The following is a 20,998-nucleotide window of genomic DNA, read 5'->3' on the forward strand; positions in this document are numbered from 1 at the left end:
TATGGTCAACTGTATTACTGTTTTTGTATACCTATCTTGGAATAGGTTTTTTTCTCTACATCTCCCAATAAAATTTAAGTTTTTTGAGAGTAGGATCACACATTAATTCACAGTAAAATATAAATATATACTCTTCTTGATATGTGGGAAGAGGATTGATTGATAGCATTTTGTTACTAATGCCTTTGTCAAAGTGTAATCCTTAGATCATTTGAGTCATAAGCACCTGGTGTTTGTTAAACATGTAGCACCAGACTTCTGAATCAGAATCTCTCCATGGATTCCAGGATCTCTATGGAGGCCCTGGAATCTGAGTCTGGTACACACTAGAGTTTGAAAATCAGTGAACTAGGGGATAAGGGTGGGGGCACAAGAAGCTACAAATACAGACACAGAATAGCTTGTAGTTAGGGCCGGCTAAGGAAAGGCAATGCACCAAAACCAAACTGCTCATCTCTAAACTTTGCCTGACTGCTTCTCAATTTCCTGCTCTGCAGGTTCATAGCACAAGTCATTTCTCACCAAAGATTATTAACTTTCCTTATGTGATGAGATTTCACTGGAGATGTGAAATTGTCCTGCCAGAAACATTATCAGTGGGTTCTGAAGAAGCCAGCTCCAGACAGCCTGCTGGCTGAATGGCCATGTGGACAGTTATAACTGGGTTCCCCATGGGCTCAAGAAAGTGCTGTAGGTTGGGTGGTCTCTGTGAACAGTAGTTCAAGGAGTAGAACAGAAAACACTGAATGTAATTTAATATAGCACACAGTCTCAACTCTGACAAGGCTCAGGTCTGAGCCGTGTGAAGATCGAATTACCTCTCCGTCCACAGAAGGACACCCCTCCCCACAAGCACCATTGGCAGAGTCTGTGGGAAAACTTACTAGCAGCTGTGCTACCTTATCTAGTCAAAGGAAAGAAAGAGGTCATCAGATTCCAGGGCTGCCAGTTGTTAAACCTTTATAAGAACCACAAGGAGGGGGGAGAAAGGCCTAGAGGGTTTTAAGGAATAGATACACAGAAATAGTTCTAATTCCTTTGAGAACATAATCTAGGATTTATTTTCTGAAATAAAAATCTGGAAGGAAAAATAAACACACATTAAACTATTAATGACCAAATATCACATTGGGATTTGACTATATTTTCCTTCTTATACTAATGTTATGGAGCCAAAGCCAAAATACTCAGAAAGACTAATTGCAAATGAAATTGAGGCTGATAAGCATTTGATTAACTTCTATCATATTTATTTAATACATTATATTGGGCTGCTTTAGTAAAAAATAAATAAATAAAATATAAATCTCTTAATCTAACAAAGAAAACACTGGACATTAAATGGACCTATGAAAAAGTCTTGGCATCACAAAACAATCCACTCATAAGATCTTCAAAACCAAATTAGCACTGGCCTAGATAGTGATAAATCTCATCTGTAGAATGTTAACTGAAGCTAAAACCACACTTTGAAGTGACTATTTTGTTTTCAACTTTCCCTATGAAAGCCTGAAACTAAAACCTCAAATTCTCCACTATTGTTGTGTCCCAAAGTTACTATAGGTTTTCTAGAAGTCAGCGTACTTCATGAGGCACTGGAAGTGAATAATGTCACTCAGCTTGCCCACGGTCTCCAGGTTGATCCCTCTACAACCTTGAGACCAATGCTGTTTTACTGTTATCTTACTTGTGTTTACCCCTATCTTAAAGCTTAAGCTTCTCAGGTCAAGGACCCTGTCTTTAGTAGTTTATACTTTCTGAAGCAATATACTCCTCTGTAAATAATTGTGTTTGATCATCATGAGACACTTCAATTGGATTTTCCCATAAAAGAGAAAGTTCTTTAAAGGGTACTTTATAGTTAAAACATAACAGAACACTTTTTGAGCCTTTTTCTATGAGGCCTATCAATACATATACAAGCAGAAAAGTTCAAGGCACAGCAAAGCTAAAGTCACAATCAAGAAAGGCTTTGCTGTTATTTGTGATATTAAAGATACAGCTAGACTTTGTTCACTATTAGAGGTATTATCATAGGACATATTAGATGAATTTCACTTTCTCTTTCTCTAGCATGTATTTATTTCAAACTTAGTGGCATCAGAATCCCTAAGAAACATTTTAAAGGAGTTAAAATTAAAATAACAGCCAGATGTCAGAGCTCTGTCTACCGACTGGTGAGGTCTGGGAATCCATATATGTGCACACCCCTAGAGGTGAGTCTGATTTCTGATGCTCTGCTGAGTTGGAGATCCCTACCAGATGCCCAAAGAGTGGATCCCCATGAGGTGCTTCCCCTATGCCTCTTCAAAGTACCTGATATGCAAAAGAAGGGTCTGGAGCCCCATTCTCAGAATTCAGATGCTCCCTCAATTCATCAGCACATAGTTACCTTATATTAGAAGATTATAACAGCCCCGAGACCTAGCTACACAAATAACTAAAATTTTCTCATAGCTTTGGAGACAGTTGGAAAGTTGATAAAGATGTGTGTCATTGGCTTACCTTGGATTGTCCAAAAAAAAATTACTTACGAAGCTTTATAAAAATAATCATGCCTGGTCTCTATCCCAAGAGATTTTGGTTTAACTGGTCTGAAGGAGGCCCTGGCATCAGTATGTTTAAAAAACTCCCCAGGTGATTCTAATGTCTAGCCAAGTTTGAGACCCACTGGAAATGATGAAATGATAATTCTACAAAGAGTATCAATGAGGTATTTATATAACCAGTTACATTGCCTAAATTTTTGATATCTAAGTCTCGCAACAATATTTTGAGGTAAGTAGTAAAATTCTCATTAAGCAGATGAAGAAGGAGAAAATATGTTAGAGCCTTCCTACTCAAAGCATAGTCCATGTATCAGCAACACAAGCATCACCTGGAAGCTTGTTCGAAATGCAGAATACCAGGACTCCAGCCAGGTTTTCTGAATCAGAATCTAGTATTTTAACAGGATTCCCCAGTGATTTATATACACATTAAAGTTTGAAAGTCCCACTGCTCTAGGAAGGATTCATACCCATGAGTCTTCTCATGGAAGTGAATGACCCTCCCCTGCACACTGCCTGCCTTGCATATGAAACTCATATCTCTTAGTTCCAATAGGAAGACTTTCCTCATGTGAACATAACTGAAGTGGGGCTATATCACCTGATCTCCTCACCTTGGGTTTTTTTAGTCAAAATAACTACATATCACTTAATAAACAGCATGTATGTTGGAGCATCTAAAACAAGAATGGAATCATCCATAAGAGATTGACTTTTGTCAGATGTCCTGAACTAATGGCTTTTGTATTACTTACTTTGATCTTTGGCTCCATGTCTGATACTTCAACCGTTGTTTGAACCCTCAACTTCTGGCCTTGACCCTGTCTTTCCCTAAATCTCAGCAGAGCAAAGGATAAAAGGATCTTAATTTCTACATACAGATGAAGTACTTTTGTTAGGTAGTATTAATTCACTCATTGTTCACTAACACTGCACTGGGCTTTGTGATCCAAAGATGAATAGGACAGAATTCCTGATTGTAACTAATTAATAAATTAATGGAAGAGACAGACAATAATAGATCATTACAGCATATGTGACAAATGAGAATACCATATGTTAGTGAAGGCATGATAAGATCCATTCTTTGTACACTGCTTGTTTGAGTATGAGTTACCGCAACCTTCCGGCAAGCAATTTGGTAATATGTATTAAAAGTCTTAAAATGCTCTTGAATTTGAATACTTTATACATGACACATTAAGGAATCCTTGCATAAAGTTTAGTAGGGAGGATGGGATCCGATTTATATTTTGGGAAGTTTACTTTGGCTTAATGTAGGGAATGGATTGGAGGGGTGCAAGACTGGAAGCAGGAGTTTAATTAATAGGCTGTTGTAACAACCCAACATTTTTCTAATCTAAGAAAAGATGAACACCTGGAATAGGGCCATGCTTATGTCTGGCTTCTTTGAATGTAATATGTTTCTAGTCTTACCTCAGAAGTACCTTTACTAGGAAATAATCAGAGATGGATTATCACAAGCAAAGTTTACAATGGTGTTTACTGTTGTGATGTTTGTGATAGTGAAAAACAAAACAAAACAAAACAAAAATACCTAAATACCCAATATCCAAGTAATCCTTAAACAAATCATGATATAATAATTTTACAGAATATATAATCATTAAAATAGTATTTATGAAAAATTTAAATGAAGTGGAAGTAAGCATATGATACAATGTAACACCAGGCAAAATCCTCTGATCAAAATTATCCAAACATCTTAGTATGGTCTACAAATTCACTCAAACTCTAATCTCTAGCTAACTTATGCCCATGATACTTCCACTGTACCAAAATGCTGGTTATTCTCTAAACATAGCTTATTCTATCACAATCCCATGCTATTGAATAGGCTACATTTGTTTTTGGTTTTTGGTTTTGTTGTTTACAAAAGTACTTTTTTTCCTTTACAATTCTGAGGTATCCATAACCACTTCCACTCTTCTGTTCCCAAGGACAGTTCAGGTCCCTGGAGTCATCTTTTAAATTAATTAGTTAATGATCTATTTAATTGTCCCCTATAATTTTATGAACATGAAATGTAACTTACTTTCCCTCAGCTTAGCTCTGGTGGGTACACTCTACCATAAAACTTATAACTGTATACTTTCCATGCTCATCTCCAATTTCTCATTCAAAGCCTCTTCTTCATGAAGATTAATTACCTGACAGGAATAAAAGACTTCTTAGAGGAGCCAGATCTTTTCCTTTGGAAAATTTGAAAATCACCAAACAGCACAGAATCTATCTTAAATATGCTATTCTGACTTCTTGAGAGATTGAATAAAAATGTTCAGACATAAGTTGGTAAATAGATATGTTGATAAAATAGAGGAACAATTTTTTTGGCAAACAGCTTCATGATAAATAAAAATTTTGTTATTAAAAATATTGTGTGGGGCGCCTGGGTAGCTTCGTCAGTTAAGCAGCTGCCTTCGGCTCAGGTCATGATCCCAGGGTCCAGGGATCAAGCCCCGCATCAGGCTTACTGCTCAGCAGGGAGTCTGCTTCTCCCTCCCTCTGCTCTTGAGCTCTTGCTTGCTCTCTCTCTCTCTCAAATAAATAAATAAAATCTTTAAAAAAATATTGTGCAGAAGAAATTTCTTTCATATTAGAAGAACAAAAATTTTAAGGGGCCTCGATGAAGAGACTAGACTTCAGAAGTTGGATATTAGGAGAAAATGCAATCTAAAGAGAGAAAACAACTTAAAGGAAGGTCTGAAATTGGGATATTGCCAAGCATGTTTGTGGAAAGCCAGTGGTGGAGAAATTAGATGGAAAAGTCTATAAAGGGTCAAATTTTGGTGTTTGATGCCCATGTTGAAGTATTAAAACTCTATTTTTCATATTCTAGGGATTCATTGAAGATTTTTGTATATAGGCAATGACATGATTACATCTGTATATTGTAATGATAACTGAAAGTATGTGAGAAGTTTAGCAGGAAATAAAACCCGGGATCTGATAGTTCCTAAATTGATGTCTTCTGCCCAACCTTTTGCGTGACTCTAGACCCATAAACTGATCTGCTACAGGGCAGTCTCATATACTTACACCAAACTCATCATACCTGAAATAGAGTTTATCAAAGTTACTTGTTTTTCCCATGAACTAAGCTGTGCATGAAGAGCTAAACATACACATGTAATTTAAAAAAAAATTTCTTAAGATGTCAATTTTCCCAAATAACTAGAATTAGGGGATCCAGAGTACTCTACTGGGGCTCTTATGTCCTTGGAATTTAGAATAGTTGAAGATGAGGGATATCACTTGCCAGTAGCTATTAGGGCTTAGATGTAAGGAGAAAAATACAGAAGGCCATGTCTTGAGGTGAACCTCATTTGATCCGGACAGACTTTCCATCCAAGTCAACCTTGTAAAGAGCAATCAGAAAGGGACAATCTGGAAAAGAAGGGAAAACAAATGAAGGCAAGAGGATCTGAAGCAGAGTGGGAAGAATGACCTGGGGCAAATAAAGAGGAAGGCTCTAAGGATGACTGTGGAAACTCTCCATAGAGACTTTCACCCATAGAGCATGGCCAGCACACATGTCCAAATCTCTGTCCTTGCTTGCAGTGTGTTATTCTTTCATCCCCAGTTATTTCCCTGCTTCATTCTATTTCAACTTGTTCTCACTTTGCTTTCCCTGTCATATTTGTGACATCTCAATATATAGGACTTGAAGTTTGAGCTTTCCTTCCACTGATATTGGTTTCTGATTTGAGGTACACACAACTAAGAGTTTTCTAGATCAAAAACCAATATGGAAATGAGGTAGTGCTCTAGTACACTTAGGAGGGCTAAGCCATGCCCTGAACCTTTGTCTTCTTGGCTGGGGCCAGGCATCCTCTAAGCCTTTCTCAAATTCTCTTCTGAGCAAATATCCTTTGCAATCAGGCATTCCCTGGGTCATACTACAAACCACTGACCACTCAGACTTTCAGCACTGAATTCTGCAGAAGATAAGAGCTGTGATACTCTACCATCCACATGCCAAGAGTTGCAGTAAATATTAGGGACTCTGTCTTCCAGGAGTTAACCAACAACAACATATGTCATTACAATATGGTATAATAGGTACAATATATAGAGAGAGATAGGTATAGATATACACACACACATAAATATTGCATTTATATTTTTTTAAAGCTGCATCATGAATTGAGTTCTCAGTCTTGTACATGAGCAGTCACTTCTCTCTAGGATAGCCACATTTGGTCCCAGTGTGGGACCAGTGCCTCAGTGCATATGTATACTTACACACCAATGAGTGACCTAATTCCTATTTAACTTAAGCGTTTTCATTTGGTGAGTAAATTAGAGCTCTGTTATACTGGCAGTAGATGGATACACTGAACTGTAAATTATGCATTGGTTTCTTTCTTTCTTTTTCTTTTCTTTTTTTTTGGTCTCCAGATTTTCACCACTTATTGAACTCACACTCTTATAAATATGAAAAGGGAAGAATTATTTCCCTAGAAGAGAAAAAAAAATGCTAAAATCAAGAAAGCTTCATACAATCTGAATAAAATGGCTGGTTGTAAGGACTTTTGTGATTTCGATGCTTCCATTAGCAATCCCTTACTCCGCACCAAAAAGATCCTATGAAGTTAGAGCTATGGCACTTCCATTGAGGAAGAAGTTGATTCTTCCTTCTTTCCTTTGTGTTGTGAGTATTTAAGGCCTTGGTTTGCATTTAGAGAAACTGTGGGTCTTCCAAAATCAGCTCTTCATATTCAGCGAAAAGTAAAGCATATATTGTAATAATACTATTACCACTGCCTAAGTCATCTTTATATAGTGTTTGACAAATAACAAACTGGTTCTCTAATATTATGTTATTTGATTATTACAGTAGCCCTGTAAAATGAATAGAGTTGATATTTTTATTCCCGTTTTGCTTAGAAGAAAGTCTGGCTTGCTAAAGGCCACACAATTGACAAAATCCACAACTGGCAAAATCCAGATCTAGGATGTTCATACAGATGTATTACTATCCATATTTGGAAGTTTGAGAATTCTTGTATTGTTCAAGAACATTTTTCCCATTTACGGTGTATGAGTCTTCTCCAAGCTCCATATGTCTTTTATTTCCTAGGTTTGTAAGAGGGACAATAACCTACACACTGAGGTTTTCTTACAAGAGAAATATTATTTCAATGCATTGTTCTAAAGAGCTCTATTCTGATTCTGAAGAGAAATAAAACATGCCTTATTTTTACTTTCTTAATAAAGTACTTACAGGAAATGGGAAAACAGACAAAACAAAAACACATCCAAAATAAAGAAAACTTCCATATTTTTTTCTGAAATACTATATCTTGACAGACAACATAGGTCTGTGGATGAAGCCTGAGTTTAGAAGTTAGTTATACTGCCAGACCCAATTCCTCCCACCTTGTTCCAATTTTCCTTTTACCAGTAGCTCTCATCACCTTCTCAGATACCACAAAATTTATACTTTAATTATTTTGACTTATTGTCTTTCCCCTCCAATTTGAATGTAAGTTCCAAGTGGGCAGGGATCTCTCTTTCACACTTTGTGAACACTAGCCTAGTGTCTGGCATATACGAGGAATACAGTAGTTTGCTGATGGAATGAATGAAGACATGCCTCGGTTGGAATTCTCACCTTACCATTTACCAGTAGCAGAAATTTAGCAATTTTATTTAACCTTTCTGAGTATGTGTGTGGTGAAATATACATAACATTTACCATTTTAACCATTTTTAAGTGTACAGTTCTGTGATATTAAGTACATTCACATTGTTTTACAACTATCCCCACTATCCACCTCCAGAACTTCTTTGACTTTCCCAACTGAAACTCTATACCTGTTAAACAACAATCCATTCCCTCCTCCTCTCAGCCCCTGGCAAACATGGGTCTATTTTTTGTCACTCTGAATTAACTCATATTAATGGAATCATACAGTATTTATATTTTTGTGACTAGCTTATTTCACCTAGCATACTGTCCTCAACATTCATCCATGTTATAGCTTGTGTCAGAATTTCTTTTTTTTTTTTTAAGCCTGACTCATATTCCACTGTATGTATATACCACATTTTGTTTATCCATTCCTCTGTTGATAGATACTTGGGTTGCATCCACCTTTGGCTATTATGAATAATGCTGTTATAAACATGAGTATACAAGTAACTGTTTGAGTGTCTGTTTTTAATTATTTTGGCTATGCACTCCAAAGTAGAGTTGCTCGATCATATGATAATTCTATTTTTAATTTTTTAAGAAACCACTATACTGTTTTACAAAGTGGCTGCACCACTTTCATTCCCACCAGCAACGAACAAGAGTTCTGATTTCTCTACATCCTTGCTAATACTTGTTATTTTCTTTTTGGTTTGTTTGATTGTTTTTTTTAATACTAGCCATCTTAATAAATGTGAAGGAAATCTTTCCAAACTTTAATAGCTTCATCTACACAGTGAGGATATACACAGAGACTTATTGACTATCACAATTCTAGCTCAGAGTGGGTGTTAACCGAAAGGAGAATTTCTTTTGTTTACTGCTATATTTGGGAAGAAAATTTCCACATAAATATTGAGAGTCACTTCCACTTTTCCTATTACTATCTAAAATTCACTCAGAGTGGCATAGACATAAATCAGACATAACATATAGGAAAAAATAGAAAGTCTTATTTTTAATTTTTTCTCTTTTCACCCATGAAAGAGACTACTACTGCCTGGATCCAATAGAAAGAGTCCAAATAATTACAAACTGAGACATAACTTTAGTGATTTATATTTTCTTTTAGTGAGAAAGACTTGTGAGTAAAATTAAAGAACTTAGGACAATCTGATTCATGTATGAAAATACTACCCTTTTACTAAAATATCGTATTATTTCAGCTGATCAAATTGTTGATTCACACATTTAAAAAAAATCACAGAAATTGGTTACCTGATTCAGTGAACTATTATTTGATTGATTTCACCATCTTGTTATTTAAGAAAAGTTATGATTCTCTCTGTCCCTCTGGAGATTCATGCTTGGCCTAGATGTAATAAACAAAATTTTTGGTGCTTAAGGAACTTTATTCAATTTAACTCATTTTAATTCAGCAGAAGTTTATCAAACCAATGTCATGTACAAAGCATATATGGAAAACAAAAAGATTCAACATGTACTTTTAAGAGCTTGTGATCCAGATGAGTAAATTGGTTAATCATTATTTTAACAGTTAATAAAATACTGAGAGGATTAGATCAATATGGCAGGATGAATATACAATTCTACCTCTTCATATGCCTAAGTTACCATAAAAGAAAATAAAAATAATATCTACTTATATGTCTAACTATATCTATACCTATATCTACCCATGAATATAGTATGAAAGGGAATATAATAATCTTTAACAATTTCAAAATACTTAAGAGAATTGGATCAATATGGAGAAAGGAATACATAGATCTAGCTGCTATTTTGTCTAAAATGTCACAAACTAATATCACTATATCTAAAAATATCTATATTTAAAATAATAAATCTATAGTTATTTTTGAAAATAGGAAAGAAATCTGTAAGTAGTTACATAATTTGAAGTATTTCTACACCATATCACTAAAGAGCTTATCATAAACATAACTAGAAGTCATATTCTAGTAGATAGGGTTACTTGAATATAAAATTTTCAGAAAACAAAAGAATTACCAATAATTTCAGGAAAATCAAAACCAAGAAACTTCATGAAAGCAAACAATAACCGTAAAAAGAGAACAACAACATAAAAGAGACAGATAAAATAAATAAAACAAACTTTTAAAAGTATCCTCAGCTCTTTGAGAATTCTGTATCCACAAAAAAGGAAACAGACTTTGTAGATTTGAAAGCTAAGGAAGTTGAAGTGTTTTTAAAAAAGCTCTATAGGGCAGAGCAAGACGGCGGAGGAGTAGGCAACCTGGATTTCGTCTGGTCTCAGGAATTCAACTGGATAACTATCACAATTCTAGCTCAGAGTGGGTGTTAACCGAAAGGAGAATTTCTTTTGTTTACTGCTATATTTGGGAAGAAAATTTCCACATAAATATTGAGAGTCACTTCCACTTTTCCTATTACTATCTAAAATTCACTCAGAGGGGCATAGACATAAATCAGACATAACATATAGGAATTCTGAACACCTACAAACTCAACAGGAGATCAAAGAAAAGATTAGCAACAACTCTCTGAACAGAAAAGCGACTACTTTCTGGAAGGTAGGACGTTCGGAGAAGTGAATCCGCGGCGATATTCGGTAGGATAGACGGCAGGGGAGGGGCCTCCGTCGGCCGCTTCTGGCAAGTGATAAAGCCGCGGGGCACAAAATCGGAACTTTTAAAAGTCTGCTCCGCCGAGGGACGTCACTCTGGTGGCTAAGCGGGGGTGGAACCCTCCGGGACAGTGTGGTCTCAGGACCCTCGGGGTCACAGAAAGACCGGGGGTGCCTGAGTGTGGCAGAGCTCCCAGGGATCGGAGCGGGGAAGCCGGCTGCAGAGACGGAGCCCAGGCGCGGGCTCTCAGCTCGGGGTGGCCATAAACCGGGATCCGCGGCCCAGTCGGGCCCCTGCTCCTCCAGCAGGGACCCAACAAGCGGCAGATCCGGGGAGACTCACCTTCCTCCCCCGGGAGGAGCCGCGCGGGAGTGCACCGCAGGGATCTGCTGGGTTTGGAGACTCCGCACGGGGTCGGGTGCCAGAGATAGAAACGCGCGGTCACAGGCCGGGTGAGCACGGAGTGCGGCCGGAGACCGGGGAGACGGGAGTGACTGACTGCTTTTCTCTGGGGGCTCACTGAGGAGCGGGCCCCGAGTTCTCGGCTCCTCCAGGGCGGAGATTGGGAGGCCGCCATTTTCACTCTCCGCCTCCAAAGCTGAACGGAAAGCTTGCAGGGAACAAAGGCTCCTGAAAGCAAACCGGAGCGGATTACTTAGCCCAGACCGGGCAAGGGCGGGGCAGTTCCGCCTCCGGCAGAGACATTTGGAAACCACGGCAACAGGCCCCTCCCCAGAAGATCAGCGAGAACAGCCGGCCAAGACCAAGTTTACCGATCAATGAGAACGGCAGAACTCTGTACAGAGCTAGGGGAATATTGCATATAGAATCCATGGCTTTTTTACCATGATTCTTCAGTCTTTCAAAGTTAATTTTTTTTAACTGTCTTTTTTTTTTTTTGAATTTTTCTTTTTCCCTTTTTCAACCAACATCTTATCAATCCCTTTTTAAAAAAACTTTTATTTTTCATTTTTACAGTCATATTCTATCCCTTTATAGTAGTTACCCTTATTTTTGGCATATATATATAAGTTGTTCTCTCTTTAAAATTTTGAGATAGTTTCTTCTAACAGATCAAAATACACCCTAAATCTCTAGTGTATGGTTTTGTTCTACTCTCCTGCCTGATCACATTCTCTCCCTTTTTTTTTCTTTTTTTTTAAATCCTCTTCTTTTTTCAAACAACTTCTTGTCAATTCCTTTTATAAAATTTTTTATAATTTTCATCTTTACAGTCATATTCCATCCCTTCATCATATCAACCCTTATTTTGTACATATATAAGTTTTTGTTTCTTTAAAATTTTGGGAGGCACTTTCTTCTAACAGACCAAAATACACCCAAAATCTAGTGTGTGGTACTGATCTATGCACCAGCCTGATCATATTTGATCATAATCTGGTTTTTTTGTTGTTTTGTTCTGTTTTTGTTTGTTTTTATCTTTTTCTTCTTCTTTTTTTTTCTTTTTCTTTTTTCTTTCTTTCCCTTTCTTTTCCCCCGGCTTCAGGTCTTTTCTGATTTGTTTAGAGTATATTTTCTGGGGACATTGTTACCCTGTTAGCATTTTGTTCTCTCATTCATCTATTCTCCTCTGGACAAAATGTCAAGACGGAAAAAATCACCTCAACAAAAAGAACAAGAGGTAGTACCGACTGCCAGGGACCTATCAATATGGACATTAGTACGATGTCGGATCTAGAGTTCAGAATCATCACTTTAAAGATACTAGCTGGGCTTGAAAAAAGCATGGAAGTTATTAGAGAAACCCTTTCTGGAGAAATAAAAGAACTAAAATCTAACCAAGTTGAAATCAAAAAGGCTACTAATGAGGTGCAATCAAAAATGGGGGTGCTAACTGCTAGGATAAATGAGGCAGAAGAGAGAATCAGTGATATAGAAGACCAAATGATGGAAAATAAAGAAGCTGAGAAAAAGAGAGATAAACAACTACTGGATCATGAGGGCAGAATTCGAGAGATAAGTGATACCATAAGATGAAACAACATTAGAATAATTGGGATCCCAGAAGAAGAAAGAGAGAGAGGGGCAGAAGGTATATTGGAGCAGATAATAGCAGAGAACTTTCCTAATTTGGGGAAGGAAACAGGCATCAAAATCCAGGAAGCACAGAGATCCTCTCTCAAAATCAGTAAAAATAGGTCAACACCCCAACATCTAATAGTAAAACTTACAAGTCTCAGAGACAAAGAGAAAATCCTGAAAGCGGCTTGGTAGAAAAGATATATAACCTACAATGGTAGAAACATTAGACTGGCAACAGACCTATCCACAGAGACCTGGCAGGCCAGAAAGGACTGGCAGGATATATTCAGAGCACTAAATGAGAAAAATATGCAGCCAAGAATACTATATCCACATAGGCTGTCATTGAAAATAGAAGGAGAGATAAAAAGCTTCCAGGACAAACAAAAACTAAAGGAATTTGCAAACACAAAACCAGCCCTATAAGAAATATTGAAAGGAGTCCTCTAAGCAAAGAGAGAGCCTAAAAGCAACATAGACCAGAAAGGAACACAGACAATATACGGTAACAGTCACCTTACAGGCAATACAAAGGCAGTAGATTCATATCTTTCAATAGATACCCTGAATGTAAATGGGCTAAATGCCCCAATCAAAAGACACAGGCTATGAGATTGGATTAAAAAACAAGACCCATCGATATGCTGTCTGCAAGAGACTCATTTTAGACCCAAAGTCACTCCCAGATTGAAAGTGAGGGGGTGGAAAACCATTTACCATGCTAATGGACACCAAAAGAAAGCTGGGTGGCAATCCTTATATCAGACAAATTAGATTTTAAACCAAAGACTGTAATAAGAGATGAGGAAGGACACTATATCCTACTTAAAGGGTCTATCCAACAAGAAGATCTAACAATTGTAAATATCTATGCCCCTAACATGGGAGCAGCCCATTATAGAAGGCAACTAATAACAAAAGCAAAGAAACACATCGACAACAATACAATAATAGTGGGGGACTTTAACACCCCCCTCACTGAAATGGACAGATCGTCTAAGCAAAAGATCAACAAGGAAATAAAGACTTTAAATGACACACTGGACCAAATGGACTTCACAGACATATTCAGAACATTCCATCCCAAAGCAACAGAATACACATTCTTCTCTAGTCCCCATGGAACATTCTCCAGAATAGATCACATCCTAGGTCATAAATCAGGTCTCAACCGGTACCAAAAGACTGGTATCATTCCCTGCCTATTTTCAGACCACAATGCTTTGAAACTAGAACTCAATCACAAGAGGAAAGTCAGAAAGAACTCAAATACATGGAGGCTAAAGAGCATCTTACTAAAGAATGAATGGGTCAACCAGGAAATTAAAGAAGAATTTTAAAAAATTCATGGAAACCAATGAAAATGAAAACACAACTGTTCAAAATCTTTGGGATGCAGCAAAGGCAGTCCTAAGAGGAAAGTATATAGCAATACAAGCCTTTCTCAAGAAACAAGAAAGGTCTCAAGTACATAACCTAACCCTACACCTAAAGGAGCTGGAGAAAGAACAGTAAATAAAGCCTAAACCCAGCAGGAGAAGAGAAATAATAAAGATCAGAGCAGAAATCAATGAAATAGAAACCAAAAGAACAGTAGAACAGATCAACAAAACTAGGTACTGGTTCTTTGAAAGAATTAACAAGATTGATAAACCCCTGGCCAGACTTAACAAAAAGAAAAGAGAAATGACCCAAACAAATAAAATCATGAATGAAAGAGGAGAGATCACAACCAACACCAAAGAAATACAAACAAGTATAAGAACATATTATGAGCAACTCTATGCCAGCAAATTAGATAACCTGGAAGAAATGGATGCGTTCCTAGAGATGTATCAACTACCAAAACTGAACCAGGAAGAAATAGAAAACCTGAACAGACCTATAAACACTAAGGAAATTGAAGCAGTCATCAAAAATCTCCCAAAAAACAAAAGCCCAGGGCCAGATGGCTTACCGGGGAATTCTATGAAACATTTAAAGCAGAATTAATACCTATTCTTCTGAAACTGTTCCAAAAAATAGAAATGGAAGGAAAACTTCCAAACTTGTTTTATGAGGCCACCATTACCTTGATCCCAAAACCAGACAAAGACCCCATCAAAAAGGGGAATTACAGACCAATATCCTTGATGAGCATGGATGCAAAAATTCTCACCAAAATACTAGCCAATAGGATCCAACAGTACATTAAAAGGATTATTCACCATGACCAAGTGGGATTTAACCCTGGGCTGCAAGTTTGGTTCAACATCTGCAAATCAATCAACGTGATATAATACATTAACAAAAGAAAAGAACAAGAATCATATGATCCTCTCAACAGATGCAGAAAAAGCATTTGACAAAGTGCAACATCCTTTCTTGATCAAAATTCTTCAGAGTATAGGGATCGAGGGTACATACCTCAATATCATAAAAGCCATCTATGAAAAACCCACAGCAAATATCATTCTCAATGGAGGAACACTGAGAGCTTTCCCCCTAAGGTCAGGAACGCAGCAGGGATGTTCACTATCACCATCGCTATTCAACATAGTATTAGAAGTCCTAGCCACAGCAATCAGACAACAAAAATAAATCAAAGGCATCTAAATCGGCAAAGAAGAAGTCAAACTCTCACTCTTTGCAGATGATTTGATACTTTATGTGGAAAACCCAAAAGACTCCACCCCAGAACTGCTAGAACTCATACCGGAATTCAGTAAAGTGGCAGGATATAAAATCAATGTGCAGAAATCAGTGGCATTCCTATACACCAACAAGACAGAAGAAAGAGAAATTAAGGAGTCGATCCCATTTACAATTGCACCCAAAACCATAAGATACCTAGGAATAAATCTAACCAAAGAGGCAAAGGATCTGTACTCAGAAAACTATAAAATACTCATGAAAGAAATTGAGGACGACGTAAAGAAATGGACAAACGTTCCATGCTCATGGATTGGAAGAACAAATATTGTGAAGATGTCAATGCTACCTAGAGCAATCTACACATTCAATGCAATCCCCATCAAAATACCATCCACTTTTTTTAAAGAAATGGAACAAATAATCCTAAAGTTCGTATGGAACCAGAAAAGACCCCGCATAGCCAGAGGAATGTTGAAAAAGAAAAGCAAAGCTGGCGGCATCACAATTCCAGACTTCCAGCTCTATTACAAAGCTGTCATCATCAAGACAGTATGGAACTGGCACAAAAACAGACACATAGATCAATGGAACAGAATAGAGAGCCCAGGGCGCCTGGGTGGCTCAGTTGGTTAAGCGACTGCCTTCGGCTCAGGTCATGATCCTGGAGTCCCTGGATCAAGTCCCGCATCGGGCTCCCTGCTCAGCAGGGAGTCTGCTTCTCCCTCTGACCCTCCCCCCTCTCATGTGCTTGCTCTCTCTCATTCTCTCTCTCTCAAATAAATAAATAAAATCTTAAAAAAAAAAAAAAAAAAAAGAATAGAGAGCCCAGAAATGGACCCTCGACTCTATGGTCAACTCATCTTTGACAAAGCAGGAAAGAATGTCCAATGGAAAAAAGACAGTCTCTTCAACAAATAGTGTTGGGAAAATTGGATAGCCACATGCAGAAGAATGAAACTGGACCATTTCCTTACACCACACACAAAAATAGACTCAAAATGGTTGAAAGACCTAAATGTGAGACAGGAGTCCATAAAAATCCTAGATGAGAACACAGGTAGCAACCTCTTCGAGTTCAGCCACAGCAACTTCTTCCTAGAAACATCACCAAAGGCAAGGGAAGCAAGGGCAAAAATGAACTATTGGGACTTCATCAAGATAAAAAGCTTTGCATAGCAAAAGAAACAGTCAACAAAACCAAAAGACAACCGACAGAATGGGAGAAGATATTTGCAAATGACATACCAGATAAAAGGCTAGTATCCAAAATCTATAAAGAACTTATCAAACTCAACACCCAAAGAACAAAGAATCCAATCAAGAAATGGGCAGAAGACATGAACAGACATTTTTCCAAAGAAGACATCCAAATGGCCAACAGACACATGAAAAAGTGCTCAACGGGCGCCTGGGTGGCTCAGTTGGTTAAACGACTGCCTTCGCCAGGTCATGATCCTGGAGTCCCTGGATCAAGTCCCGCATCGGGCTCCCTGCTCGGCAGGGAGTCTGCTTCTCCCTCTGGCCCTCCCCCCTCTCATGTGCTCTCTCTCTCTCATTCTCTCTGTCTCAAATAAATAAATAAAATCTTAAAAAAAAAAAAACAGAAAAAGTGCTCAACATTGCTCGGCATCAGGGAAATCCAAATCAAAACCTCAATGAGATACCACCTCACACCAGTCAGAATGGCTAAAATTAACAAGTCAGGAAACGACAGATGTTGGCGGGGATGCGGAGAAAGGGGAACCCTCCTACACTGTTGGTGGGAATACAAGCTGGTGCAGCCACTCTGGAAAACAGTATGGAGGTTCCTCAAAAAGTTGAAAATAGAGCTACCATACGATCCAGCAATTGCAGTACTGGGTATTTACCTCAAACATACAAATGTAGGGATCTGAAGGGGTACGTGCACCCCAATGTTTATAGCAGCAATGTCCACAATAGCCAAACTGTGGAAAGAGCCAAGATGTCCATCGACAGATGAATGGATAAAGAAGAAGTGGTATATATATACAATGGAATATTATGCAGCCATCAAAAGGAATGAGATCTTGCCATTTGCCACAATGTGGATGGAACTGGAGGGTGTTATGCTGAGCGAAATAAGTCAATCAGAGAAAGACATGTATCATATGACCTCACTGATATGAGGAATTCTTAATCTCAGGAAACAAACTGAGGGTTGCTGGAGTGAGGGGTGGCGTGGCTGGGTGATAGACACTGGGGAGGGTATGTGCTATGGTGAGTGCTGTGAATTGTGCAAGACTGTTGAATCACAGATCTGTACCTCTGAAACAAATAATGCAATATATGTTAAGAAAAAAAAAAAGATAGCAGGAGGGGAAGAATGAAGAGGGGGAAATCGGAGGGGGAGATGAACCATGAGAGACGATGGACTCTGAAAAACAAACTGAGGGTTCTAGAGGGGAGGGGAGCGGGAGGATGGGTTAGCCTGGTGATGGGTATTAAAGAGGGCACATTCTGCATGGAGCACTGGGTGTTATGCACAAACAATGAATCATGGAACACTATATCAAAAACTAATGATGTAATGTATGGTGATTAACATAACAATAAAAAATTTAAAAAAAAAAGCTCTATAGATGGATTGAGTAGAGAATGGGCACAACTAGACAGTAAATCCATGAGCTGAGAATGGAGCCAAGGAAATCCTCCAGAACACAACACTAAAGTACAAAGAAATGGAAAGAATGAGAGAAAAGTTAATAAACGAGGAAAACAAATTCCAACATCCATTTATTAAGAGCTCCAGAAAGGGGCACCTGGGTGGCCCAGTTGGTTGACTCTTGATCTCAGCTCAGGTCTCGATCTCATGGGAGTTCAGGGCCCACAAGGGGCTCTGTGCTGGGCATGGAGCCTACTTAAAAAAAAAAAAAAAAACTCCAACAAGAACAAAGAAGCTGGCATGGGAGAAATGACAAAGAAATAACATAAATTACAGAAGAAAATGTTGGATCTAATGGCACAACCGAAAGAACTTATGGAGTACCAAGTAAGATGTATAAAAATAGAAATATACCTAGGCCACCATGCTGAGGTTTCAGAATTCCAAAGATAAAAAGAAAAATCCTACAGGATTTTAGAGTGAAAAAAATAGGCTATTAACAAAAATGGACAAGAATCATCTAGGCAACACTACGAGCCAGAAGATAATGAAGCTATCTTTAATGTTATCACTAAAACACTGGTTTTAAACCTAAAATACTAATATTAAATACTAATAATTTAAACCTAAAAAACTAATATTCAAATTGGAGATAAAATAATGATATTTTCAGGTATCCAATGATTCAGGAAGTTTACCACCCACAGTTGTTCTCTAAAAAAGCACTCCTAACTATAACACAGGAAAGAGAAGCCCAAGAAGTGGGAAATATTAGGCCATCAGAAAAAGTGGTGAGCAAAGAAACCAATAATCCTAGTTAAGTTTAAATATTTGTTGAAGCATAATGTAAAAAATCAAACAAGATCAAATTTTTGGACCTAAAATCTCTGGTGATTTCAACATAACATTGGTAGAGGGCTGGGAGTATGAGCATGGGAGAGGGAGTCAATTTATAATGTCCTAAGTTTACCTTTTTACAGAGATTATAGAAATTCAACTAAATGAATATATATGGATATATAGATATGATTATATATATAAAATTATGGTAAATGATGAAATTATATAATATCTCTAAGCAAAAACAGAAATAAGTTCAACATAAGTAAAGGCTTTATGAATAATTAATATTAAAAACAAATTAGTTGTATAAACTGCCAAAATCACTAGCAAAAAAAAAAATCACGTGACAAAAACACATAATCCATTTAATAAAAGAGAGGGAAAGAGAAAGCACAGTAATTTAACAAATAAGTGCAAACACATCATTAATTACAAACACATACATGTACAAAATAGAATTATATATACTTATTTAGGCTTGTGGAATTCAACACCCAATGAATAATAAGCAATAATTGAATTTAACTGATGGGTCTCAAATACCTAAAACATATGGAGGCTTATTCTTTATACTATAGAACGGTATGTTATCACATGTAAGTGCTGTGTTTGCTATCTAGCCTGTGATATGAGAAAAAGTTTTAAAAGGCAATTTCGTGGATAAGACTGCTCTAGTGTACAATACAAAATTAGAAACGTTGAGCGAAGTGTCAGTAAAGATATTGAGGAGGATTTAGTCCATAGTATCAAACTCATTATAACAGGAACTCTATTAATTGATTGGCTTATCAAATATTATCAGTAATCATAGAGCTGTTCTCAAATATTTATCAATGATGTTGCATTGTGAAGCTCCAAATAAAATGAGAGAAAATACAAATTTCCATATAAATCATTGCTACTAGATACAGAGTAAAAGAAAAACTTTTTGAGAGAAATTACAAAGTGGTTATATTGATATCATCTAGACCCTTACTGACATGGCACAACTCACTCTTCAAGGTCACGACCTGTAGTTTTTATTCTATGAGTATTTCTTGATTAAAAGAAAGCCTTGTTCTGACATCCTTACTTAGTCCTGCCTTTCCAAATAATATAATAGTAAATAACGACCGCACCTTACCTCAGTAAGTTCTAAGAACATGATATGGTGGAGAGGTCACTCCAAAGGGTAGTGCTGTGGACTGAATTGTGTTTCCTAAATTTTTTTTTATGTTGAAGCCCTCACTTTCAATGTGATGTTCCAGGAGGGGGAGCCTTAAGAAGGTATTGGGTTGATGAGGTCATGAGGCTCTCATGATGAGATTAGGTATCTTTATAAGGAGAGACATAAGAGAACTTCCATTCTCTCTCTGTGTCTTTCTGTCTCTCTCTCCCTCTCCCCCTCTCATCGAGGAAAGGCCATGTGAATACACGGTGAGATGGTGGCTGTCTCCAAGGCAGGTAGAGGAATCTCATCAGAACCCAACCATTTTGGTACCCTGATCTTAGACTTTCAGCCTCTCGAGCTGTGAGAAAATAAATTTCTGTTGTTTAAGTCACCCTGTATATGATATTTTGTTATGGCATCTTGTGCTAAGACAGGTAGTATCATAAACCAATACAGGATGAGAAAAATGTTCTGGGTCAATTGACTTTTTGTATATAAGGATGAACTTATATAGATGTACACTCATATATCAAATATATTTTATAATTCATCAGATACTAGTAAAAGCCCCAGTAGGATAGTGTCAGATAATACCAGTACAGGTCTTTAAATGCTAAGCTCTTCGGTAAACTTCTGGATTGGTCTAATCAAGTGGGATAGTACAGATCCCTTGTCATATACTGGAACTTCATAAACTACTCTTGGCCAAATTCCTAGGAGATCCTTTCACCCAGGTTTCTGTATGAGACCCTAGAAATGGCTTACTTAACCCTCAGTAAAAATATAGTTCCAAGAAGCTGTTACCAACATTCTTTCTTTTTCTAGTTTTCACACAGATATAAAAGAGACAAAGTCCCAGAGATGCAG

General features: G+C 37.4%; 1 long non-coding RNA gene across 9 annotated transcripts in view; it reads right to left on the reverse strand.

Moving 5' to 3' along the window:
- LOC118000712 overlaps window positions 1–20,998 on the reverse strand; it is a 103,003-nt gene that overhangs the window by 43,495 nt on the left and 38,510 nt on the right. For all 9 annotated transcript variants that reach the window (XR_004676531.1, XR_004676532.1, XR_004676530.1 and 6 more), the window contains exon 3: window positions 9,487–9,580. This is a non-coding gene — a long non-coding RNA (uncharacterized LOC118000712). The remainder of the gene's footprint in view (window positions 1–9,486; window positions 9,581–20,998) is intronic.

The sequence above is a fragment of the Mirounga leonina genome, unplaced genomic scaffold, assembly GCF_011800145.1.
Source record: "Mirounga leonina isolate KUSES-001 unplaced genomic scaffold, KU_Mleo_1.0 Mir_53, whole genome shotgun sequence".
Lineage (NCBI taxonomy): Eukaryota > Metazoa > Chordata > Mammalia > Carnivora > Phocidae > Mirounga > Mirounga leonina.